The sequence below is a fragment of the Anguilla anguilla genome, chromosome 13, assembly GCF_013347855.1.
Source record: "Anguilla anguilla isolate fAngAng1 chromosome 13, fAngAng1.pri, whole genome shotgun sequence".
Lineage (NCBI taxonomy): Eukaryota > Metazoa > Chordata > Actinopteri > Anguilliformes > Anguillidae > Anguilla > Anguilla anguilla.
Window position 1 is genome coordinate 15,943,302 of NC_049213.1, and position 26,385 is coordinate 15,969,686.

At 47.8% G+C, this 26,385-nt stretch overlaps 1 protein-coding gene across 7 annotated transcripts in view; it reads left to right on the plus strand.

Annotated features, from left to right (window-relative positions):
- The window catches only part of plxnb1b (plexin b1b), an 87,670-nt gene that overhangs the window by 21,249 nt on the left and 40,036 nt on the right, over window positions 1-26,385 (plus strand). For 3 of the 7 annotated variants that reach the window (XM_035387481.1, XM_035387487.1, XM_035387486.1), the window contains exon 2: window positions 9,881-9,986. The gene's annotated coding sequence lies outside the window, so the exon portion shown is untranslated. Of the gene's footprint in view, window positions 1-570; window positions 713-9,880; window positions 9,987-25,604; window positions 25,696-26,385 lie in introns of those variants that run through there. The other 4 variants (XM_035387482.1, XM_035387484.1, XM_035387485.1 and 1 more) reach the window with 4 other exon arrangements.

The window sequence follows — 26,385 nt, forward strand, 5'->3', positions numbered from 1 at the left end:
CATTTCCAAGGTCTGTTTATAGCGGTAGGTCATGACTCATGCATCAGTGTTAGTATGAGACTCAGTTTACGCAGTGTAGCATACATTGCCCTCCCATCCACAAAAATATAAATCCAGTTTCCATTTTTTTTTTTCCATTTGAGGTGTGATAATCACACGTTATTACAGGGCTTTGCCTGAGCAGTTTGACACCTACCTAAGGAATGCCTAACAGGCCGTCTCTCTCTCGGCTGTGGAGAGATGCAAGGAATCGCTGACGGTGGTCTAGTGGGAGTCTTCCTCCCAGCCTCCCAGGCATTTGTTAAAAATGAGAAGCCTGAAGGAGTTTGTGCTGTGGCGAAGCGTGTCGCTTCGCATGTGGGTTTGACCTTTTCTTTTGCCGGTCTGTGTGTTCCGGAGGGAAGTGCCAGTGAAGACATCCACACTGTGCCAAGCGGATGGTCAGGCCTACCCTCTTGGACAGGATACACCAAAGTTATATTTGGAAGCTTTAATCTCTACTCTGTGGGAGGAAAAAGGGCTCCCTTGTTTTTAAACGGCATAATTATAGCTCTCCCTGGCCATGAAAACTCAGTCAGTGGTAGTTTAAGAACAACAACTTCTGGGGAAAGAAGTGAACCAGCGGCGATGCCGGTTTGGTGACGCAGCATAATATCCCAGAACAGTTGGTTTCTTGATGCTAAGAGATGTGTGTGTGTTCCAGACTTCACAGGTAGGCGACCATTGCTTTGGGTAAGCTGGTGTGACTGACCAAGATGTGTGGGTATCTTTTGGTGTGTGGATGGAGAACTTACCCAAAAGATTCTGCGATATTATCAAAGGTGGACTGTTGCTCATTTAAGGTTTCTTGTTTTTAATCTTAGGAAAGTGATTACAGCTAGCTGTATTAAAGTTTGTGTTGTCTTAAATTAGAAATCTTATGGTCTGTAATCACATTACAATTCTTCATTTTGTTTTGGAATGGATGGCCGTGCAACTGTTCAGCACACTGTAATTATTTTCCTTCTCTTTCAATACGATGGCAACAGGGGACTTAAAATAGCAGGCCCCTCTTCTGCAGTTTATTTTACTTGCAGACCGTGCACTGGAAGAGTTCTCCGTGAGGGAAATGGCATTGCTGTGTCGCAGTGTGTTTCTCAGTGAGAACATAACCAGGGTTGCAGGATGGCGTAGGCTAGCCTGATGCAGTTCCTAAGCCCAGATGTGCTGAAAAAGGCCTGTTGAAGCGTCGTCATGAGCGAGCGTCCGTTACTGCGATGGGCTTTCTGAAAGCGCCTGGTTTGTTTTCTCAGCCGCCCTCTTGCCTGCCGAAGATAAGCCGGCCAAATGTTTGCTGTTGCAGTTTGAAAAATGGCACCATTGGCAGGCTCTGTAAGAGGAATGGGACCGCTTTGTAACGGCCAGCGGACGGAGCGGTAAATTTCGACTTTGAAAGGGGGGTAAAGAGTAATATCGAGGCTGTCGCCGTGGCCTGTAGATCACGATCGCCCTGGATGTTCCGGGCCGATTACGCCACAGCCCTCGCCGAGCGCATCTTCAACGCTGATTAAAGGTCGTAATGAATAAAACCAGCATTGTGTTTGTGTATGTGAAGACGTACGCCTGCACTGTGTGTAATAATTTAGCAATGCGGTTGTGGTGATAATCGGATGCAATCAAGGGTATTTACGCTTACGTTGACTGCAAATGTACTGATCTGGATATAGAGCTTTTCTACCAAGGAGTTTGATGACAAGAAGAATGCTCTTACCACGCTTTCAAAAGGGAAGTAATGTTTTTTTACAGGGTCAAAATCTTTTGTTTTAAAGCATTTTTGTCTTGTTTGTATTGAATCCTGGGTAGTATTTGTACGCTCCAGTCAAGGAAAAGCCGAGAGATGAAATGTGACCTGGGTGCCATGTTGTTTTTTCACATCCTCGCTAAAGTAGCAACTCAACCAACCGTTCGCTCTGTGGCCCCGTCGGGGCCAAAACAAAACAAGAAAGGAAGGGTTTTGAAGTGCGGCCATTTGTGCACCTGAACGGAACCTGAATGCTCTGCAGCTCTCGCATATTACATTCGCTCACGCAGGTTATTGCGTAAGCCGCTACGGTTAAGAGGGTCTGCTAAAGTAATGTCTCGTGTGGAAAAGTATCCGCAAAATGGAGTTCCAGATGAGGACAGAAGGCGGCGACCCCGTTTCCCATGACAACGTACGGGTATCTCATGCGCCACGTGTTCAGTGCGTGCGGAGCCGCAGAAAGGGTAGAGACTCTGCTGCCCAGCAGAGCGCTCAGTGCGTATTGATTCTGAGCGAAGCTACGCTAACTAGCCCATTCCAGGCTAAGGTATTTCACACATCTGCTTTATTAACGGTCGTATATCACATTTAGACATCTTAAAGGAACAGACTCACCGTTCCAGCTGAAAGTCACGCCCACGTTACATTACATCCACTTGAGATGTGCTCTTATCTAGAGGAACTTACGAAAGTAGAAGCGAATGTGAAGTACAGTTTTTGCAGACATAAGTTGTTTTCATTATGAGCTACAATGGTGGCATGCGTTCTGCCTCTAATTTGGTCAGCGTTTAATTATACTTAATGACTGTGATTACGGAATGCATCGTATAGCTTACGGCCGACGCACTGTTAGCTTGTAACTGGATCATATAATTGCGGTGTTGGTACAGAAGGGGCGTTCAGTTTGCGTATGAATACAGGTCTATTCCTTTTCATTTACGCTCATTAGGACGAGGCACATTTGTCAAGGAGAGTGATTCCAGAGCTTGTCATGGTCCATGTCAGCCAGTTCAACTGAAATATTCTGCCTCAAATTTGGGCTGTTAACAAATGTAGGCCTTATGTGTAGAAAGTTTGTTGAAACTGCTCAAGTGAATTAAAGGTGCTTCTCATCATTACTGGTTAAAGAGCTAATACATGGAAGAAAAGGATAAAAATGGGTTTAAGAAGTTTTTAATTGTCTGTTGCTAACCGGAGTGCTGGTTTCTTCCTGCATTTCAGCAATGCATGCTGGGTCGTTGTGCTACCTCTTCCCAGTGGGCACCTGTCAGTAAATCTCCCAATGTGTGAAGTCCTGCCCGCCTTGTGAAAATGTGCCAACTGTCCAACAACACTTCGTTCTTTTTGGGCTGTTATAATCAGCTCTTTATTTCTCGTTTTGAGCGGGTGTCACTGTGTCAGAAGCTGTTGTGTCCAACTGCTGTTGTTGATAGTGCTGCAGTCTGGTCAGTCTGGTCTATTTTGGCTGCGATGCATGGTTTTTGGGGGATTGATATTTACTCTGTAGTTTTCCTCTGTAGATCTAGAGCAGTGGTAACCAACCCTGTTCCTGGAGATCTACCATCCTGTAGGTTTTCATTTCAACCCTAATTTGGCACGCCTGATTCTACTGATTTAGCAGCTCAATGAAATCTCTAGCTGTTGAATGATGTCTGCTTTGTTAGGGTTGGAGTGAAAATCTACAGGAGGGTAAATCTCCAGGAACAGGGTTGGTTACCACTGCTTTATATTCATATAAAATATGTAGAAAGAAGACACCGTCAGATTCGACTGCCTCATCACCGGTGTCTCCACCATCTATGGAAACTCTAACAAACGCTAGCGTGGACTCCCTTGGAACAAGTGAGCTCCATTTGCTTTCTTTAGATTACAAAAAAATGAAAGTTTACCATTAACATTGGCAATCTAACAGTTAGCGTTGACCCACTGTGTTAGGTTGGCTACCAGTGATCTAGAGACTGGCGCTGTTGCATTTTGCATTTTTCTTTTCAGTAACTGATTACATCGGTCTGCAGGCAGTTGAGCTGGAAATGAACGCACCCGAAATGTGTTCTCTCAGACCCGTCATGGCCGCCGTGTCCCTGCTCATTTTATCGCGGTCGGGCGATGTGAAAGCACACAGACAAGAAAAAACTTGCGGTGCTCGTTCCCTGACCCCGTCGGTTTGTTCAAACATTAAAGCGTCTGGATTGGAAAATAAAAGCCACGTCCCCAACAAAGCTGTTTGTTGAACGTTAGACAAGAGCACTGAAAGTTAATAGAGGGGAAAACTGTTGTCATAAAAGCAAACAAGATCAGGAGCAATCTGTATGCAGACTGCAGGCGTTATAAACCAGGTCAGAAAAGCCAATAAAATGAAGCTGTCTTGCTTTATTGTCTATGAAATGAAAAAAGCCACCGTGGGTTAACACAGGAAGAAACCGTATCTCATTTAAATGATTCAAAGCATTATGGGCTTAGCTTCAAAAATATCCTAACAATGACTTGAAACTAATTTCAAACATTGGACGTGCCGTGGTATGGAACTGAAGAATCGATGCCAACGTTTTCCCCCGCTTGTTTTCACAGAATGTTTTGCTCAGTTTTGTATGTAGAGAGTCACCTTACTTCTCTGTATTGGGCGTTTGTGGCTGCTATTGAAGTCATTTTGTTGACTTTCTGTTTTGCTTTTAGGAAACCTTGCTGCGAGAAGGACAATGGTTAAATCATATGCAGTGTTCCTTTACCATACACATAAAGTTCCTAATGATAAAATCCCTAATGATAATGTGTGTGTTGGATGTAGTTAACAGACCTTCACCTATTGTGTTCTCTGAGCACTAAAAATGAATCTGAGCATTTAATGCAAAATAGTAGTGAACTAGGGAGCAAACAAACATTGTAGTTCACAGTGGTTAACAGAGTATTAACTCTTGTTATTTGAGACTGTTGGAGATTCAGGGTTTCAGTGATGACAATAAAACACACACACACACACACTCGCACGCACACACACCCACGCACAAAAACACACACACACGCACATACACACACGCATGCACACACACAAACATATTAACTTGCACTGTCTGTACAGGCTGGCTGGCCCCCACACAACCTCCCCCAGTCCCTGCACTGGTTGATAATTAACAGTGCTGCTATTTTAACCTCCAGCTTGCCTCCTCTGTGCTGCCTCGGATTGAAAAGCTATTTCTGGGAACTGGAGGATGCTGTATAAGGGACTCCTTGAAATTAGTTGTGTTAGCTGGTGCTTGCACAGAAAAACACCCACAGAAAACTTACTATTCTGTAGCGAGGATTGATATAAATAAAGTACATATCAGGACGATTTTACTGGCATATGACGAGTTCAAAACTTTAAAGAACATTAATATTTGGCAAGAAGAGACATCAAGCAGAATAGAAGGAGTGAGTGTTCTGTAATTCTGATGCTGTGCTCTTGGGCAGCACCATGAATTGAGGTCAGTTGACTGCCTTTCCACTAGAGGTATAGAGGGATTGAGGGAAGGGCTGAGGGACTGAGGGAGGGAGGGAAGGAGTGTTATTATGAAAGAAGTTCTGTCACCATTTTCCATCTTGCACTCATTCCCTGCTCCATGACTTCTCTGGGACGGTCAGTGCACAATAAGTACCATGACAAACCAGTCTCTGGTATATTGAGTTGGCAGATGGGAACCTCTGAAGTACTGTCTTTGTGCTTTACTCAATTACTCAGTCTGTCTGAGCGAATGGGAGAAGTAAATAAGCCCCTTTGTGAGGAGAAAAAAAATCTGCAAGAAGTGAATTTGAAGGTATTTTGATTCCTAGAACCTAGGCGTAATTGCTAGGAGTATGCCTCTCACACTCTTTTTCATATCCATTCATATCCATGAAATGCGCACGTTTATATTACAAACAAAGTGCTATTTTATGTGCGCGTGTGCATGTGTTTGTGTGACGGACATTAACTATCTTTCATGGGGAAACATCATCCTGATTTGTGAGACTTGGCTTGGCCTGACCATGTCAAGTCAGTGGCAGTCGCTGTGAATAAAGTCTTGTTTGTTTTGAATGGTGGCCTTGTTAAGGTGAGTTTATCTTGGGCTTCAGCATAATGAGCCTGTCGCGGTGATGTCATTCCCTAGAGTGCGTCAGGATAAACGAGCTCAGGCGACCATTGCAGTTTGGCGAGGGCTAAGCAATCTTTCTGTGCCGCTGGTCTGAGTCAGTGCAGTATATAGAGCTGTCAGGCACTCTGATGTGGCTGGTGATCCTTTTCCATTCAAGACCCAGAATCCTTTTGCATTAGAAAAGGTCTGGAACCATCAACCCAACTAGTGCAAGTGAGAAGAAACCAGCATGCTAACAGTACATCTGAACTAAGCCCCTGCCAATTCTGGCCACTGTATAGATGCTTTTGTGCGAATATTGTAAGCATTTGTCTTTGGGTCCTTGTAATTTCAGGGAAAATTTGACAGTATTTTCCAAGCCCTCGATTCTACCCCAGCACGAGGTACAGATTTCCCATCAACCCCCCCGTTGCAGTTACGACTTGCGTGGCCATAACTTGCGAATCAGGCTTCTTCTGAGCCAGCCGCGGTCAGAGCAGAGCAGAGGAGAGGGCTGTCCCTTTGATGAAGGAGCGCCGTGTTTTCAGAACGGACGGCTGTGGGACTGCGCCACGCCCCCCTCCTTTTCTCCCCGACTTCCTGTGCGCTCCTCTTGCCCCTCCCCTGGGGCTTTTGGCAGATTACTCTACAAGACCGAACACATCTGAGAATGAGCGCACCTGGAGGGAGGGAAGCTCACAGAGTGCGCGGGGCTCCACGAGGCTCGGATGAATATAAAAAATGTATAGCCTGTACGTGTATGTAGTGACAGCTGTGTAAGCCCGAGGGGCAAAAGCTAGCTTTCCACCTTTCATTTTTCCCTCCTTTACTTTATGAATGCAAGTTGGAGTTCCTCCAAAAATCCTCCAAAGCGTTGCTTGGAGGTCTCCTTGGTTATAATTCAGATTGTAATTTCTAATTAGTTAATCATTTCTTTTTAACCTCTTAGCGCATTGCCCCTAGTGGTGGGCACGCCCGCGTGCCTAGATTACTAAAGTCAAACATTCGGTGCTACTGCAACCAAAGTGTGAGATGAAAACAGAAACGCGTTGTTTCCGTTTCATTAGTAGACGATACATGACAACTATGCCGAAAACGGAGTTTCGCAGCCCCACCATTGTCGCTCCCGTCGTTCATTTAACACACACCCCCTCCCTGCAGTCTCATCTAAAAAACACCCCCCACCCTTGACATAATGGACAATATTGTCTATCTTGGCATTCATAAAAATATTCTTTCACCACTAAAAAATCGTATTCCGTCATAGCAACAAGATAAACCCGACAATAGCCCTAAGATATGCCTATACAGCAGTGAAAACGCTGCTCACTGAATAACGAAATAAACGAGAAAAAGTTTTTAAAATGATACCATGTCATTCTACAGTCAATATCTGGGACTAAATATTGAATAAATATAAAACCTTACTGTTGGTTTTACGTGTAGAGATGTCCCTTTTGAGACTGCGTGGTCATATATTGTCTTGGACAATCCGTTTGGGAAATATAGGCGCATCTGTGACGCCTGGGTATCTTCCAAAATAGCTGTGCGTAACACCACACCTGTTGTTTACGGCGTCGTCGCCCTTTTTAGTACAGTCTGACTAGATTTACAATTCATTTATTCGGTAGGCGAGAGTATAAGCTTTCTAACGATGTATAACATGTCTAATTCTGCTTTCGGAATAGCGTTTTATAGGTCAGCGTAACAGAAAATATTCTTAGCATAGCATTCACTTACGCAATCACACTCTGTTAGCAGACAAATACGATGCACCTAACGAAACATGTTCAAGGATATTTCGTAATTTCTAGGAAAATACTATTATTATTGAGGACTTCTGAACATAGCTAAGCCATATGTTTGCTGATAGACCTAGCTGACATCGTTTTCTGGAGCAAAACAGAAGCGAATAGAACAATATAATTGATACTGTCTCTCTGTCTCTATCTACTGAACAAAGAGGAGATTTCACCATTGCTATGTAAGTATTATCGTTCAAAATATTTCGGTTATATACGTTCTTTTTGAAATTGAGTATTTTTAAATAGGTTAGTGGTGTTATATAATGTAAATATTTCACACTGTAATGTAAGCGTTAGACGGAAGTGTAATAGTTTTTGTGAAGCATGCAACAGTGATGACGTCAGAGCTGGAACATTGCCAAAACGTGGTGGACGGGTGAAAATTGTTTTCATGTTGTCTCATCCCCATACAATAAAACATACGAGAGTACAGAGTATAGAAATACACACGAGTTAATTATTACACATTTAGGTATTGTACCGCATTGTGTGACAATGTTTTTGCATTATTTTTTTAATCTGATAGCAATGTTTCCTCTTAAACCCTCATAAGGGGCTAATTTATATGCTTTATAATGGACAAAAAACATTTTATTCAATTTTGGAGAGATTTTGGATATGTTTCTGGACACCTAGCTATTTTAGACCACTGTACTGACTGAAAGCTTGTAATTCCCATTTGAAAATTATGCAACAGTGATTTTCTTGAGTCAAAACAGTTGATTTGTAGTGAAATACATGGATATGTTATGATTTACAGCAATGCATAATTTAGACATTTTGGATAGATTTGGAGATGCTGGGTACACTGCTTAGTTTTTGCTGCATACATCTATAGTAGTTCTACATATCCACCCTTAGATTTTATGAACTTGTGGTCAAGAAGTTTTTGACCTAGCACATGTATAGTTTAACCTCCTGCATATATTCAATCTCGCAGTATTTCATTGCGAACTTAAAAAGTGCAAATTTATTTTGGATTTTTTGTCAAAACAATTGCATTTGTGGCACTTTATTTCTTCCAAAATTATGAATATAAACTAATCTGTGTTAGTATTGTAAATTGTACAAATGTCTTGCTTCATTTAAGCCATTTTTCAAGTCTCTGTGGTGTTCACGTCTGGAGTTATAAAGCTTTAAATAGGGTACCCCCTAAATGGGCAAGGATTGGCAAAATTTGGCTTGTTCCTTAAGAGGTTAACATGAGCAATATGGAATTAGATTGAACAAGAAAAGGGTTAGTCAGCTGACTTCATGGCATCGGGTTATGTTAATGTTGGCAGCCAAAAAAGGGTGTTTTGTTCCCCCAGACTTGGCCGTCATAATCTGGACAAAGTCCGCCTCAGATTACGGGGCGCAGAGGTGTTGCTAGGAGCTGTGTAACTAGCGGCAGGAGATAAGAGGAAACGTGCGCTTGGGTCTCTCTCCTCTGGCTGGACGCGGTCACGTTTTGACAAAGTATTAGAATTTCTGTTCGGCAGTTTTCCATGCTGTGAACCGCTCCACTGAATTTCTTTACCATGTTTGTTTTTTTTTTTTCGGATGCGTCTTCAGGGCCCATGGTTTTCCCAGGGTAGGCGTGGACTACGTCGGTTTGCTTTGACAAAGACGTTCTCACCCCATCGTCCCAGCGCTGTCCTCACCTGACATGGCACTAATTTGACAGCCTGCGTGTCCCTCTGTAAACACTATTCTATAGGAAGGCGTTGAGTGATGAGAACTATAATTTCCTGTCTTCTAGCGGATAAGTGGAAGCAGTAGGATGAGTGGTGGTTACTTTTTATACGTTAAATCTTAAAATCACAGCTGCTCAGTTTTATTTGGCTTGGGTTAGGGTTAGGGTTAGGGTCAGTTGAAACTTTCAGGTTGTATTCTGTCACATTCTGCAGTGGCATTTTTCTACCCCCTCTTGAGAGTCTGGGAAGATGGCCCGTGGGCATAAGTTAGGCGAACGTGGCCTTATCAGATCCATTGTATGTCTTTAAAAGGTGCTTTTATATAGACAGGATTCATACGACGTCTATTGTTTGTCTTCGCTTCTCCCACTGCCACAGGCACACAGACACAGACCAACACCTCTTTTAATTGGCCTCCTCTGTTCTTCCCGGGCATTCCTGCAGGAAGCCGGCCGGGCGTTCGGGGTTTCTACATGTTCCACCTGAGTCACGGCTTGCACGCACTCACCGGGCCTTTCCCTTTGTCTCCAGGTTCGGCTTCGCCTCATGGAGTTACTGCAGTAGCCATTTTACCTCCTGGGCTGACGGTCTGGAATGCCACGGCAACAGCGCTGATCTTCTGGATTCTACCGGTGAGGTGTGGAGGTCTTTTTTTTTTTTTTTGTTAGTTCTAATGTTGTTAGGGGAGAGTACTAATGTAATTTACTCTCAGGAAAAGTGTCATTTTTTTCCTGAATAGTTCAGGCCTAATAAGCATCAGTTGCGTGCACGCAACCATATAATTAACAAGCTCACTAAATGCTGTGTATACATTTGCTTTATAAGCAGGCGGTGCCAGGATAATATTGTGAGTTCTCAGCAGAGTACAGCGTAATTGTGAAATGGGCGTTGTTCACAGTTGGGCCGTTGGTAAAGACCGCTGAAATTTTGAGATGTTTCTGCTTTCTTTGCATACTGTTATCTTTGTCGTTTCATGAGCATTTGGTTAGAAATCCCCAGCCAGCCCCCCTCTAACTTGGGTCTAGGATTTTTTTTTCTTCTTGAACTCGGTTACATAAACAGATGCTTCATCCCTACTTGATTCCTCAATCCACTTGCCATGTTGCCAGTGCTTGTCTGTGCACTCTCACAAAACCCGCTGTTTTGATTGCGTTGTGAAATCGGACCTGAGGTATATGCCGTGTTTATCCTCTCTCGCCAACTCCTCTTTCCCAGGCCCAAGGGAGCCAGGGGGGAGGCGGAGCTACTGCGGGTGAACCCTGTTGTGAGGTTGTGCTGTTTGCACCTCCTCCTTGGTCTGCGAGGGTGTGCTGTCTGTACCTCCTTTTTCCGTGATGGTGTGCTGATTGCGCCTCCTCATTCTGTATGGGTGTTCGCACCTCCTCCTCAGTCAAGCAGGATGTGCTATTTGCGCGTCTGTTCTACAGGCCCTGTGATGAAGCCCCCACAAATGGAGCGTCTGACTGTTTTGTCATTCTTAAGTCATCAATATTTTTGCAATTTGTCCACCTCCACAGAAATGGAATGCCCCATCACTGTTGTCTGCCTTCTCAAGGAACCAACAATTAGGCTCCAGTAGAGGTTCAAACCAACAACCTTCTGGTTACAAGTTATATTTCGTTATTATGCTTTAACACATTTTCATGGATTTTTAATCAATTTGTTAATGTCATAAAACCTTCCTCGCTTGGTTTAACTAAGGAAAAAAATATTAGCCTGTTTCAATATTATTCATGATTATTTTTTTAGAATGTCTTACTGGATATAGTGAAGCTAACGGTCTATTAGCATACATTAGCATCCATCTGATTTCTCAACAAATTTCACATGTATGAACGCAAGAAATGGATATGACTCGGATTTGTTTGAATCCGATTTGAATTGTGTCTTGAGGTGGTCCGTTATCTCTGCATGTTCTTTATAGTAAGCCTCCCCTATGGAACCTTGAAGTACTTTGAGCCTCTGTGTTTCATGAAGTGAAGCTTCATTCACTTCATGGAACTGATGCTGATAGGTTTGAGTTTATGGGGGCCGCAGGAAGAGAAGAATCACGTGAATCTAGATCCGTGAACATAGGGCCCTTTGTCGTAAGGGACCATAATTGTTGCCCCATTCAAGCAGAGGGGTAAGATTAGATAGCCGCTGTAGATGGGTTTCAAACGCGGTGGTGCTGGCTTGTTTGTTTCGGTAATAAGCGGTGGGTGCAGTGGGTGCAGTGCGACACATCGAGATGCCTATCATTTAAAACAGGCTCCGAAACAGGAAGGAACTGAATGGCGGGTGGCTGTATTTTGAGTGTGGCTGCATACCATCACTGATGCGCGCGCCTCTGTATCAATCCATCTGCCCTGTGACATGCTTGCTCGCATTTCCTAAACGAGGCGAAACACAATAAAACGATAAGTTGACAGGGAGCGTTCATTCTATTGGACCTGAGGTTACGGCGAAGAAGCCAATTCGATTTCGCCTTTGCTGTGAATTCACGCCGATGCAGCCTGTCAGGCGGGGCCTTCGTACGACCATACGGCTCTCTGTGGCGGCGCATTTCCGCGAACTTCGCCGGTTCGCCTTTGAAAGTCAAGAGCCACGTGTCCGGCGTTAGCGCCTGAATGCGCCCTCTTTGTCTTTGGGGAATTTACTGCGGTCGGCGGCCGTATACCACCGCCGAGCGTTTACGGCCCGGCTCATCCTCATTTCTGCTGCGCCGTGGCGGGCGGAATCCATTTGGGCCGACCGATCCGCCGGAAAAATCACCAGCTGTGTGCGGAAAAATCACGAGCTGTGCGCGGAATAATCACGAGCTGTGCGGCCCCTTGTGTGGAAACGGTCTTCTGTGCTGCAGTCACAGGCGTCTTAAACAGCCAATCAGCGAAGTGGAGTCTGAGGGACTGGTGCCATCTTAAGAACTTTGAACTTAACCACGATAAACGACCGCTCTGCTAAGTTAGCCAGTGTGCCTGTGGTCTGGAGAGCATCCTGCCCTCTGTCAAGACCGGTCATGAACGCAATCAAGGGCTTATCCTTCTGTTGCTTAACATGGCCTAGTGTTTAATGCATCATCAGCTCTGTAGGCCACGCTCACCATTGCGCAAGTTGGCTGTATAAGGTTTCAGTTGTGATTAGTGGCGTTAAGGCAGTATGAAACCGCATACCCAGTCACCCACATGTGCTGCGCTCAGTAGCCTGGCATAGACCCCGCGTGTGCGTGCATGCCTGCCCGCTCGCCCACCGACCCGCCCACCCGTCTGCATATTTACCGAATGCTGGTCAGTATAGTGCTTGTGGCAGCTCCTCCTGTCTCCGGGAACAGCCTGACTAATCAATGTAACAACAGACAGGCAGGGACAACACACCAAAATATCAGACATGCCAACCTTCCACACTATATTATCCTTCCTCAAAACTCTGACCTCTGTCTGTCTGCTGTCTTTACCTTGCGACCGAGCGCGAGCGGGAACTGTAAGAGTTTCGAGTGGGAGCTGCTATCGGTGTTTGCAGAGTGTGTTTGCTCCAGCCACTGCCATTCCACTTAGTCATTCTCCCTTTCAGACCGTGTGCTGGAAGTATCAGACCTCTTGAGTGCCTTCCATGCAATTTTTTCCTAAAACGAAGCAAGTCAGTGTTTCTAATATTATTAAATAAGCAGTATGAATACAGTGTGAAAAGGATCTTTTTATACTTGTAAATTCAGCGTTGAGCAAAATAGTTCATTCATTTAATAAAGTCAAATGAAAACATTTATAGACTATTTTAATTTTTATTGTTTGTGAATGCACTGTACTAGTAATTGATTGTACTTTAGTTTAATTTTAACCCATTTCTCGCCATTATCTTGGCCACTGTGAGAGATCTCATTCCCCTCTTGACCAGGAAGCCTGTTGGCGTGGTGGAGTGGTCAGAGAGGGGGACGTGTGTGGGTAAAATGGCCGCCGTGGCTGCGATGTCCCCTGCACTTGGCTCAGGAGGCCGCCAGCCGAGCGTTAAATTACAGGGAGGCGGGAGGCGGGGGCAGGAAGCCCGCGGGCCCCGCTCGACCGCACCTGAACTTCCGCTCGCGCGGAAACCCCGAGCCTCCCGGAGGGCTGGGCTGGGCTGCCCCCCGCCCCGCTGTTAAGGAACACCCCACACCGTGACGCGTTCACACCAGATTCTGAGTAAGGCTGAGGTAGTGTTTTTAATGGCAAGATTCGTAAAAGTGAATCTGATGAGATGTGGGATGGGCGGGGGAAAAGGATGGAAATTGAGTCTCATTAGAGTGTCATAAATCTGTTCATAATGCCTAGATTTGTAAGGCATAGGGAAGTCGCTTATCACTCAGTTTCATGCTCATTCATCAAATGAATAATAATACATGTAAAATTCAGTTGCTTTGGGAGCATACAGGGTCTGCAGCTGGTCTCATGCCAGTCACAGGTAAAGTAAACGGTGTTTGCTCTCTGGGGGGATACCGCAGGCCCAAACCCTGCTCATGTTCTGTGTGGTTATGGCAGCTATGTCCCTTAAAAGGAACGATCTCTCTGTTCATTACTCTGCCTGTAGTCAAGTCCCCTGAACCGTGGCCAAAAGTGACACGGGAGCATTATTAAAATGCCAATCCACCGCGTCACACAGACGGGCACACACACACTCACACACCGCGTCTCACACACACACACTCACACACCGCGTCTCACACACACTCACACACCGCGTCTCACACACACACACTCACACACCGCGTCTCACACACACACACTCTCACACCGCGTCTCACACACACTCACACACACACACACACACTCTCACACCGCGTCTCACACACACACACTCACACACACACACACACACTCAAACACCGCGTCTCACACACACACACTCACACACCGCGTCTCACACACACTCACACACACACTCACACACCGCGTCTCACACACACTCACACACACACACTCACGCACCACGTCTCACACACACTCACACACCGCGTCTCACACACATACACACATTCTGTTTTCACTAAGGAGGCAGTTCTTTGAATTCTTTGTTTCCCCCGCACTAGGACTACGTGAATGTCACAGTTGTCCCAAATGCAGGGGCGTCTTCGCACCTGAGTGTGGCTCACTGGAAAACTCTCTGACGTACACTGTGGAAAAAGGTGCGAGATTTTTGGTCTGGCTGAGAGGCTGAAAGGCATGGTCCAAATTCTTGAATCGAGTTTTTCTTCTTTTTTGTTGGCGCAGTTAGCTCCTGTTTTAAAGAACATAATTTGAGTCTCATAAGTGGTGTGAATGGTTCATTTATTTTGGCTGGAAGTGGGTAGTGCATAGTGGGTAAACTTCAGTTTCCTTCTCATACCCTTCTCCCGCTTCGTAGTGTTATTCTGAAGTCCCTTGATCTGTAGGGTCGGTCTTCCATTTGTATGTTTGTGAATCTGAAACCTCTTTCGGCTTGCTCTTCAGATTCCGCGACCAGCCCAGGTTTCCCGGGTACCAGAGAATCGCTGACCGTGGGTCACACGCCCTCAGGGGTTCCTGGGTAATTCCACCGTAGAGGAACCTCAAAGCCGTTTGCCGGAGGTAGCATTTTTCGGTGTCGCCTAATGTTTTCCGCTTGAGCCGTAACATTCTCTGAAAACGTGAAAAAAGCATGAGGTAATCTGAGATCGAATCAGTCAGCTTTATCCATTTTGAGTTTGAGGCGAGGTGACTTCCATCGAGAGGAATAAAAGAAAACCCAACACTGGCCAGAACAAAGCCCAGAAGTAACTGAATAAAGTAATTGAGTTTCCGCATTTATTTCCTCCCTTTTACAGCTGTTCCAGGAGTAATATGCGCTTTCAGTGTGAGGACCGGGAATGTTCCGGAAACGAGAGGCTGAGGGGACGCGTTTTCTTGAGCGTGTTTCGGCCTCCTGGCTGACGGTGTCGCTTCCATTTCCCTCCCCCGGGCCTGGCTAATGTCACCGGCTTTAATCGGTGGAGACCGTTCACGTGGCACCTGAAAGCCAGCAGTCTTACCTTCTGATGTGCCACAGCAGTCTTACCTTCTGATGTGCCACCACTTTCAACTTTCACTTTCAGTGTCTTCCTTTTAATTTAAACATTCAAAATCCCAATACCACCCCCCTAGGTTTCTGAAAGGTAAAAAAACTAGGGCACTCCTTTGCCCTAGTGTGCGTGCGTGCGTGCGTTTGTGTTTTTGCGGTCATAACTTCAATCGCTGCAAAATAGTTACCGAACAAACAAATAGATGCGCATTGTTAGCTTCAGTGGTGAAAGATGGCAGACAACAAAGGATCTGCTCAGCTAACGGAAACAATAGGGACTCAGAGATTCAGCACTAATTGGGTCTTTTCCTCGAGTGGGTCATGACCGGGATTACTGGCGGGTTTGTTATTCAGGCGTTCGGGGCTGGAGGTCCGCAGCGCCCCGGTGGAGGACCCGCCGCGCGCTGTTCATTTGTTGTGTGTTCGCAGTTCGCTTGTGTGTCTCATTGGACCGTAAACCGCATTGTCTGTCGGGGGAAATAAGATGCCGCCGAATCGCTTCTTTAATTTCTCCCCGTTCCAAACCCGCAGGCCGCCAGAGGAACAAACGAACATTTCGCTAAACCATTTACAAAAATGCTTATTGCGTTTGGGCTCGGGAGGGGAGGGGATGGGGGGGGGGGGGGGATTGTTTGGGGTCCTGTGAATGGGCTTTTGGAGCGTACGCTAGATTTCCTGGGGATTATTGTGGGCCTCTGTCGCAATGCGCTCATGTTTTGGGGAAAGTAACGGGGGAAAGACGCAGGGCGGCGGTTCGGTTGAGCTGCCGCTCACTGAAGGGAAGGTTTCGCCTTTTATAGCGTCCCAGGCCTGTCACTCCTGCGTAATGCAGGAGGCAGGGAGAGAGAAGTGAAGCACGAGAACCTGTGTGTTTCTACGTGTGTGTTTGTGGGGTGTGAAGAAGGAGGGAAGGTGTGTGTGTGCGTGTGTGTGTGCGTGCAAGTGCGTATGTGTGTGCGTGTGTGTGCGTGTGTGTGTGTGTGTGTGCGTGTGCGTGCGTGCGTGTGTGTGTGTGTGTGTGTGAGTGAGTAGTGGTTGTTGTGCTCTCTCCACTGTGGAGAGGCCAGTTGTAGAGCCAGCTGAGGCCCAGTACGCTTGTAAGGCACACAGCCTCGGTCAATAATTGATGTGGTCATCAGGTGCCCTGACAGACGAGGGGCCACACTGGCCTGCGGGGCGGGGGGGTGCTCCACAGCACCCCCCCCTTCTGAGGGCTTAGCGGCAGCTGACAAATTGAGACCTCTCCGTACTGCCTTCTATCAAAGAACCCCAGCAAAGGGCACCTCAGGATTGCTGTGTTTAAGTAGCGTGCGAGCGAGCGGCCCAGCTTAGCACAGCCGAGGCTTACAGTCCTTCAGCTGCGCTGAGGTCAAAGTGCCAGCCCGCTGGAAGGCAGCCTGAATGCGCGGACGGCCAGTCCCGAGCGTGAACGCGGGGAGGTGGACCCAGCGCCGGAAAGCCTGCGGCTGAATCGACGTTGACCGAGGGACAAATTGGCTCCTGATTGTGGCTTTCATTTTGACTCAAGGACCTGGTCAGAGAGCACAGGACCTGCCTCCATGTTGGGAAAATGAATGAATTCATGTTCACTTAATGGGTGCTAGGGGAGGGCGAGCTAAAACATGAGTGACACCATTAAATGCTCCTATTATTTTTCCCTGTGCGCATGAATTGCTTTAATGGAACTGCCTAGTTGTTTTGTATTAATTTAATGGAACTCTGGGGCACCTTATTTATCTGTTATTCATTTGTTTATGAGCAGAAAGGAGGGGAGAGGACGTTCAATTAAAGGAAAATGCCAGAGAGAAAATTAACAAATAATAGCTGCAGTTTTTAAGATTTTTTTTTAACGGGAATAATTAAAAGTATATGGTTTTTGTGTGTTTGAAGTTTATCAATTGAACCTGACCCCCACCCTACCTCACCCCATACATTTCAGTGTTTCAAATTGACAGTAGTGGTTGGAATAGACCTATGTATTTTATCTGCGATTGAAGTCAATGGGGAAGGAGCCAAAGATTATCTTTGAAGAGCTTCTTTGCATCTTCGGCCTTCAGTATATTTATTTGCTTATTATTTGAATGTCTATGGTGTGAATTTCATTACATTTGATGTGCTGTAGAACTACTCTGTTGTCAGTGTTCCATTGTCTCCTGTAGCAGTGCCGTCAAAGGCAGCCATTGATTTCGCCCGCTTGTCTGCTTTCCCTCCGTGTGGAAAGAACAGCTGTCTTTATTCACCCCCTCCAGTGAGCTTCCTCACCCCCCCCCCCCCCGGGTTAAATCAAATCCTCTTCCAGGCTCCGCCGGTCAATTTCTCCCATTGATCCTCCATCAGGGTAATTGGGATGGGGGGTGCTGGGGGGGTGAAGGATTCGCTTTACCTGCAGGGCTTCTTCTGTATTTCACCGCGACCGGTGTTTGAGGCCTCCGTGGAAAGCTTGTGAGCTCGGAACGCCTGTGTGTGTGTGTCTGTGTGTCTGTGTGTCTGTGTGTCTGTGTGTGTGTGTGTGTGTGTGTGTGTGTGTGTGTGTGTGTGTGGAGTGCGTTCACATCTCAGTCTCGAGCGCGCTCGGTTAAATCCGTTAAATCTATCGCGGCGGTATTTCTCCCACCCTCAGTCACTCTCTTTTGCGCTCTGGCAGGCAGTGCAGCGGGCGGCGGAGGGGGGCTGGAGGGGGGCCTTTTGTCTTTTAAATGAAGCTGTCCGTCTCCTCGTACCGAGGCGGACACTGAGGACCCGCTGCCTGTCCTCCCCCGCGTTCCTCACCTCCCGTCCCCCATCGGGAAGGGGGGGCGGGCGGATACGACACGTTCATCACCCCCGCCAGCCTGCCGCTCCGCCCGACTGCAGCGCGGACCAATGGCGCTCTGTCGGGGGGCGATCTCCCGCCCCGTCCACCCAATCGCAAGGCCGAGAGCCGGCTTGTTTGCTCACCTCAGAGGAAGCTGTGGTTCTCTGATAGGTGAAGCTCATCTCGCGTTTATTGTTCCTGTGGTGAACGCTGTAGCAACACCTACCCCCTGATCTAAGGGACCTCCAGCTACCTGCAGCCGCCCGTGCCCCTGACCCGGCGTGACCTCGGGGGGATGGACCCACGCACGCACATTTTTTTGTCAAAATGATTTCCCCCCCCAATAACTTCTAGTCTGTTACTGTGTCTTATTTCGTTCAGCAAGAAATGATGGGCAGTTAGCCGCTGTTTACTTGCTCATGAAAGCTATTTTATAGTTAGCATTTCATGTTTTTAATGCTGTACTGAACTGTCAAAACTGAGGTACGCACCGAACCAAGATTTTTGTGCATCGTTCACGCCGCTGCCCCTACCAGCTGATTTGACGAGCTCGGGCGCCTGTGGAATATGGTTTTCCCCAGCGAAGGTTTGAGGGACGTTTGGTAGGACCTTGAGACGGCGGCCAAAAGCCTGCCAGATTCGCTTGGACCCGCGTCCCCCGGCTGCGTTTGTATTTGAGTTATGACACTATGTCTTCATCGCAGCCGTACGTGTTTAACATGAGCACGGCAGACGGGCAAAAACAAGTCTGAGAAAGGAGGAGGAGGCGGAACGCCGATGTTTATTTTACCCACCATGCCCCCCCTCCCCTCTCGGCGAAAAATGAATTAAACTCTGGAGCGTCCGGGAACCCAAGGTCAGGTGAAGCTCGCGAAGACGTCGGCGCAGATCGGCTGAGTCTGGACTTTCCCCTCCCGCCCGTGGCCGGGGCGTGCGATAGGTTGTGTGTTTCTGCGCGGGGGCAGATAGCGTGTGACCCGCGGCCCCTCCCGTCCCCCCGTGATGAATGGCGTCGTTACGGCGGAGGTGTGAGGTTTAACCGCGCAGCGAGACTCGGCCCTGCTATGCTGCTCCCAGAGTCTAGGAGTGGCTCCGGCTCCCGGCCTCCCCTTCGGTTCTGCCTTCTGTCATTATCAGTGCTGGAGAGGACTGTGTGTGTGTGTGTGTGTGTGTGTGTGTGAGTGTGTGTGTGTGTGTGTGTGTGTGTGTGTGAGAATGTGTGTGTGTGTGTGAGAATGTGTGTGTGTGTGTGTGTGTGAATGTGTGTGTGTGTGTTTGTGTGTGTGACAACATTTCCGTTGGTAAGGTTTTGTTGTGCCGTACATAAAAAATTTTATATTTACTGTATATAGCCTATATATTAAATATTTCTGCCTAAATGCACTCTCAAAACCACACTGTCGCATCCACATATTTACTTTCAAAAAGAGCCTAGGCCGCGCGCTCTGCGCTTGCTCCTTTCTGAGGCGGTCGGAAGACTTGCAGTGCGCAAAGGTCTGTCAAAGCGTCACTTTTTTTTCTTCAGCGACCGAAAGACAACGAGAAGGTAGGTAGTGACGCTTCAAATATTACAAAAATACCATAGTGTTAACCAGTGTTTGAATTGGACCAAAATATGTGCCGCTACTTACTCCTCAAAATGCACACTGTTTAAAATAAATTAATGTTGGTAATCAAAAGAAGAGTCGGTACTCATATACAAGTCCCGACAGCTCCTGCCCATCTCAAGCACTGGCGTTAACTATCATTCGGTGGCGACGACTGGCGGATCCTAACTCTGTTCGGGCAAGTGCAATGCCTCATGCAGTTGTCTGACAAGTAAAAAATAAGTGTGATAAATATGTAACATTATCTGAAAATAAACAGTGTTTGTTTGAGCCGAAGCGGAAGCTGTTCCAGTTGAGCTACGTACGTGCCTACCCTTTTTTTAATCTAGAGCTGCTGTTATAATGGTACAATACATCTTTCTTGAGTATCAATTTTGGTTATATAGTCCTCTATTCTTGAAGGTAGAACTTCTAGATGGACAATGTGCTCTTTTAATTGTTCTCACCCCACCATAACTCAAAATACAGGCCTATTTTGCTTCAATATTTACAAACAATACAAGGGTTAACAAACCTTTTATGGTTTTAAAGTACATCTAAAACTACTTTTTAGCTCTTGCAAACTGCTATTCCTTGTATCAAGAGCTCGTCAGAGCTGAAAGATAGATGTAGATATTTTTTAAAAACCTTTAAGAAGTCTCAAGAGGTTATGTTTTCATAGTCTTAAACATTTTCGCCTTTGCTACACCCCCCCCCCCCCCCCCCCCCGCCCTTCAGACACCCATCACCACACCAAGAGATCAGTTCCACAGGAAACACTGGTGTGTGAATGTGTGTGACTGTATGTGTGTGTGTGTGTGTGTGTGAATGTGTATTTTTGTTTCTGTCTGCATGTGTGTTCCCGTTTCTTTCTGTCTGTGTGTTTCTGTTTCTGTCTGTGTGTGTGTGTGCGTCTGTGTCAGTCTGTGTCTCTCTGTGTCCGTGTCAGTCTGTGTCTGTCCGTCGGTGAGTGAGTGTGTGTAGGATGTGGGCTGTGTCAGTCTGTGTCTCTTTGTGTCTGTGTCAGTCTGTCTGTCCGTGGTGAGTGAGTGTGTGTGGGATGTGAGCTGTGTCTGTGTGTCTGTGTGTCTGTGTCAGTCTGTCTGTCCGTCAGTGAGTGAGTTTGTGTAGGATGTGGGCTGTCAGTCTGTGTCTCTTTGTGTCTGTGTCAGTCTGTCTGTGTCTGTCTGTCGGTGAGTGAGTGTGTGTAGGATGTGGGCTGTGTCAGTCTGTGTCTGTGTCTCTTTGTGTCTGTGTCAGTCTGTCTGTCCGTGGTGAGTGAGTGTGTGTGGGATGTGAGCTGTGTCAGTCTGTGTCTGTGTGTCTGTGTGTCTGTGTCAGTCTGTCTGTGTCTGTCTGTGGTGAGTGAGTGTGTGTGTATGTGTCAGTCTGTCTGTGGTGAGTGAGTGTGTGTAGGATGTGGGCTCTGCATTGCTCTAAGCTTATCAGATGTGGCTGTCTTTAATTGGATGTGTGAGAGCTCTGCGGGGCTCATGAAAGCCCTCTCTGTATTTATGGAGTGCGGTGTGAGTTTGGAGCAGCATTCCTGAGGACAGCCGAGCGATAAAGCGGACGGGGCAGAGCCGTGGGGGTGTGGGGTGTGGGGGGGTGGGGGGGTGGTGTCTGAAGGGCAGGACGAGATGGGACGCACCGCCACGGCTCTCCAGCGTCGGGCCCGGTTGCCCGCGAAAACGGGGAGACGTCCTGCGCGCCCCTCTCCGCAGGTCCCGCCCACAGCGACGCCCTCCCGAATAAACATCCCCCCCCCCCAGCCTTAATCAAGGTTGCGCGGAGTCCCGGCATAGGCCGGGCTACTGTACACAGCCTACAGACGGGCACGCTGAACAAACTGCTAGTTTCACTTCCCCCCCCCCACAGCAGAGCAGGAAACCCAACACACAGAGGCCCTTCTGCTCTTCCCTGCTGACTGTGGAGCTCTGTTCTGTTGGCGCCCAACAGAGCCCTCTTTTTGTTTTTGTTTTGTTCTTAGCGCCCCGTTGAGTCACACCGGCTGAACTGGGTAACCAGACTGCGGTCAGCTCCCCCCGCGCCCAGGGACGCCGCCGTATTTAACACCGGCGCGCACATTTCACACCGCTGCGCGTACTCAGCCCCCATGCGCCGCGCTCGCTGGCGAAGGCGCTCGATGCTGTCTGACCAACTCGTACAGATCGGCTTCCTCTGCTTCATGAACCCGGCCGTCGCCACTCGCCGCCGCTCCGATAATTAATAATGCAGCCCTCCATCGAACTGCTGAATGCCGTCTGTGGGGTTGCCCCCTGGGAGAGAGAGAAAGTGAGAGAGTGTAGGAGAGAGAGAGAGATGGAGAACGAGAGTGTGTTACTGTATGTCATGGAGAGTGTGTGTGTGTGTGTTTCTGTGTGACATGAGACACGATGTGTGATGAGATGTTATGAGAGAGACAGAGTGTGTGTTGCTGCGTGTTATGAGAGAGAGTGTGTGTGTGTGTGTGTGTATGCGTGTGTGTGTGCGTGTGTGTGTGTGTGCGTGCGTGCGTGTTTTTGTTTGTCATGCCTGCTTGGGGTCACATCGCTGTATCCCCAAAGCATGTAAAAAGCATTCAACCACTTCTCCTGTACCCCTCCTCTGTGTGAGCCTACGGAACGCCCCCCCCCTCCCCCCGCCCCGCCCTCACTCATCCCCCCTTTCTCTGCCTGTCTGTTTGAGTGGCGTCCGGGGTCACTGGTATGAAAGCGTGCGTCAGCGCCCGGCTGCCTGAGACCCAGCGTATTAAATATGACGGGTGAGCGACAGGTCACTTGTAGCTCTTTAGCAGATTCGCTCATCACCCTCGTCCAGCCCCCCCCCCCCCACATGCCGTCAGCTCCCAGGATACGGAGCGGCCCGCACGTACACCGGCTCCTCCGTCCGTCTTTCGATCGGTCGGCCCCGCCTCCCCGGTGCCAGTCAGGGGGACAGACGTGCGCCCTGTCTTCTCGGCAGCGATCTCGGCAGGGTCGGAATCGGACGGCTACCGGGAAATGACGTGCCCGGCAGCGAGCGGACGGACGCGAGGACGATGAGCGGGAAGGCTGCTCGCTTGTCGGGGCAGAACAGTTGAGCTACGGCTGCCCGTCGCGGTCAGACTGACCCAGATTCCGCCCGTCAGCGCAACATGTCTCTGTGGAAGGTAACGAGACAGGCCGCTGGTGTGGATGGGAATGACGGTTGTGGGGAGGGCAGGGGGAGTTGGCGGGGGCGGGGGGGGGTGTAGATGAGTGATGAGAGTGTCTGTCAAAGTGCCTGTTTAAGTCATCTCAAGTGTGAAATAATAATTTATTTTTTTTGGGAAATAAAAGTATATATCCTCGGAATAAGGAATATCCTCTGAATAATGAATAATGGATCTTCTTCACCAAGTCATTTCCCATTTTAAAATTCATATGCTGAATGATAAACATGGAGGTTAATAAAAAATAAGACACGCTGTCTGTGTGGAGTAACCGTCATGGTTGGCTTCCATTCATGCGGATTTGATATCCGAAGCGGCTGGGCTGAGAGCAGTAAATGCGGGGTTGGGACGCAGCTGGTGGATTAACGGTGCTGTCCAAGCACATGTTTTAGATGGGAGTTGAGCAGAATGGTTGGGTCCCGGGGGGGCATTAGGGTGGTTTTGGCGGGGGGGCAGGCCCCACGTATCCAGTCCGTTACTGGCTCGCCCAGTCCATTTCCCTGTCGGGGGGCTTGAGGGGGTATCTGAAGCGGGGGTGGGAGCACAGGGGAACTCCGGGTGTCCCCAGGGGGGAGCAGAGGAGCGCGCAGATTCGGGAGGAGCCCGGCGCAGGCTGGTATCCGGCCAGCCAGGGGACGTTCCAGGAATCCAGAGCGCTTCTCGAGCCCCGCGCCAAGGCGTCCGCCGGAGAAAAATGATTTAAAACGCGCGAGTGCAACATTCGCATTCTTCAGTCTCCCGAACGCAAGCAAGGCGGGGAGGAGCCCGGAAGCCGTGCTCCATGGGAGACTGAGTATCCCGCTCCGTATGTCAACTTTCTCCTGTTCCAGGATCACGCGGCTGCGTGTGCGTGCGCTAACGTACGCGGTGCGTGCGCCACAACTGTTTAATGGAAATTCACCCATCCGCCCCCTTCCCCTTCCCCCTGGTTATTTAAGGGATCGTTACGGAAGCCAACTCCCTGCACTACAAAGATATTCTTTGTAAATATACACGTTTGTACACACACCACCCGGGACACTAGACTGCCATGCTAATATTTAGACTTTCTGCTACTGCCTTATAACTCACTATAAACCCACAGAAACCACTTGTCTGCTCGGGCCCTACAAGAGCCCTCTATACGGTTGCCAGAGGTGATGCAAGTTCAGTTACCATAGAGGCTCCGCCTCCCTCTGAGGTGATGTGTGTTCTGCAGTAGAACCTTCTGGAAGGAAATCAATGAGCCTTTGCCTCTGGTCTCAAAGACTGTTCCATGATTCTCATGTCTGAAGTCGGTGTGCAACAGCCAAGGGCTGTATCAACAAACAGCGCAGTGTTTTCGGAGCGCTCTGAAAGCCGTTTTTGTCCCCCGCCAAATTAAAATTTCGATTTACGGAAATATTTAGTTTACCTCAGATTAGCTAGCCTGAAGCCCCCCGAGGAGATTCACATCATTAAGTCTGAAGGGGTGGATTTATGGGGGAATTATCCTGAAGTATTTCCAAACTTCTGTTACTCTTTGTTCTGAGATTAATGTTCTCTGAAGAATTTTCCTACACCACAAGTACTGGGCTGAGTGTGTTCTGAACACATTTTAATGTCAAAATGCCGTCATTTTCACTGACATGGCTGTTGAATGTTCCTGTGTCAGCCTGCTCTGGGCTCTGCTACTGTAGGTTGTTCTGGTTTCCCACTTGTCTGGTTTAGAAGTAGTGTATGCAGTGTTTATGGGGTTTCCTCTTTACCGTGAAACTACATTCAGGTTAAACCAGCAGTTCCCTACAAAACACTATTGTATAGAGTAGATGGTCAGCAAATGGTGATATAAGGGAGGATTATTACTAAGAAGAAATTTCAGAACAGTTATGTGCAATGACACATTTTCAAAAGGATTTATTTAAAAATGTAAAATATGAAAACCACAGGCACACAAAACTTGTGCAAACAGGTAGGCCTACATATTACACTGTGAATCATTTCTATGAATCCATTGAAGTGAGGCTGACTGTTTCATGCTAAAATGTTATCTTGCATGGTATCCTGGCCCCCATGAAAATGAACAGAAAATGTTGCATCCGTATGTAGGTCGATCTCATTATTCCTTTTTTCATTTGTGTAGATATTCCTCCTATTGGTCTGTAGTTTTGTTAGTCATGGTGTATGAGCAGCTATATGGAATACTGTAACCAGCTTCGCCGGAGTCAAACACAAAGGTAGCATTGGAAGACCCGAGCTCTTTTTGAATGTTCATGTGAAAGCATTTGGATTCCGCGTTTGAAGGCGGTAAATCACTGTCAGATGTCTTGCTGCCTGCTTGACTCGCGATGCATTGAAGTGACTAGTTGAAGGATCAGGCGGAACCCTTTTGAAGTTTGATGAACTGAAGGGAGTCGAGTCGGCGGTCGATTATTTTGGGCTTTCCGTTTGAAGCCGTGCGTGGATTACGGTTTGCCGCAGGTGAACTCAGTGGGGAGGGAATAAAGGTTCAGAGGACTGCTTGCCACATTCCGCCGCACCGCGCGTCGGGCCTCTCCGGCACCCGCCCCTGTCGTGCGTCTGTCGCCTGTCGTCACGCGCTTTCGTTGAAGAAGCTCCGTTTTTCAAAGTTAAAATTAGATGCTTGTTTTCCCGCCGTGTCGATGTCTAAGTGGAAAACGTTTGTGTTTGTGTTCCCAGCCGTCCTCTTGCCTTGCCTCCAGAGACCTGGATCGACAAGCTGCCCCCCTCCCCACCCCCCCAGTTTCCTCAAAAGATCGATTCACAGCAGGTAGGGCATCCTGAGTACTTCCCAAACAAGCTTCCAGTAGTTTTTAGAACTGGAAACGCATTTGAAACTGTGGTTTGAGTTTTTCTTCTTTGCTTTTTCTCAAATGTTCAGTTTCCCAAGAACATCGAACACGCCATCATTTGATATGGAATCAATTAAATACTCTCAAAAAGTGCAAACCCCGCCTTCTGGTTATATTGGCAGACTCAGTTACACCAGGCAAGATCAATAGAGCACAGAAAAGTTTGACCCAGGTCTGGTGTTTAAGAATCGATCCAATGAATGAATTCATAATTAATAATTGAGCAATTCCATGCTTGTTTGATTGAGGTCCAAACGGAGAGGGAGGAAACTGCAGATGAAGAGGTTCTGTCCTGCGGGCCCCTGTAAGCTTGTGTGGGACACTGGGCCCTTACAGTAGGGGCCATGTGACGACCCGTTCCGAGCGTAGGTCCGCGGGAGGCTTTCACCCGGAGGCCTCAGCCCGTCGCCAAGGCGACCGCGTCAACAAAGCGCTTTCATCCGCTGCTTTTCAGGCCCTTTCAGCGTCATGAAAGAGGAGCTCTTCATGAAACGGAAAATGCGTCGAGGGGTCTAATGTATGCAGGGACGTGCACGCACTCATGAATAACCGCGCTCCAGAAACAGCAGCTTGCAGAGAGCTGCATCGGTGCCATTTAGAAAATGCAG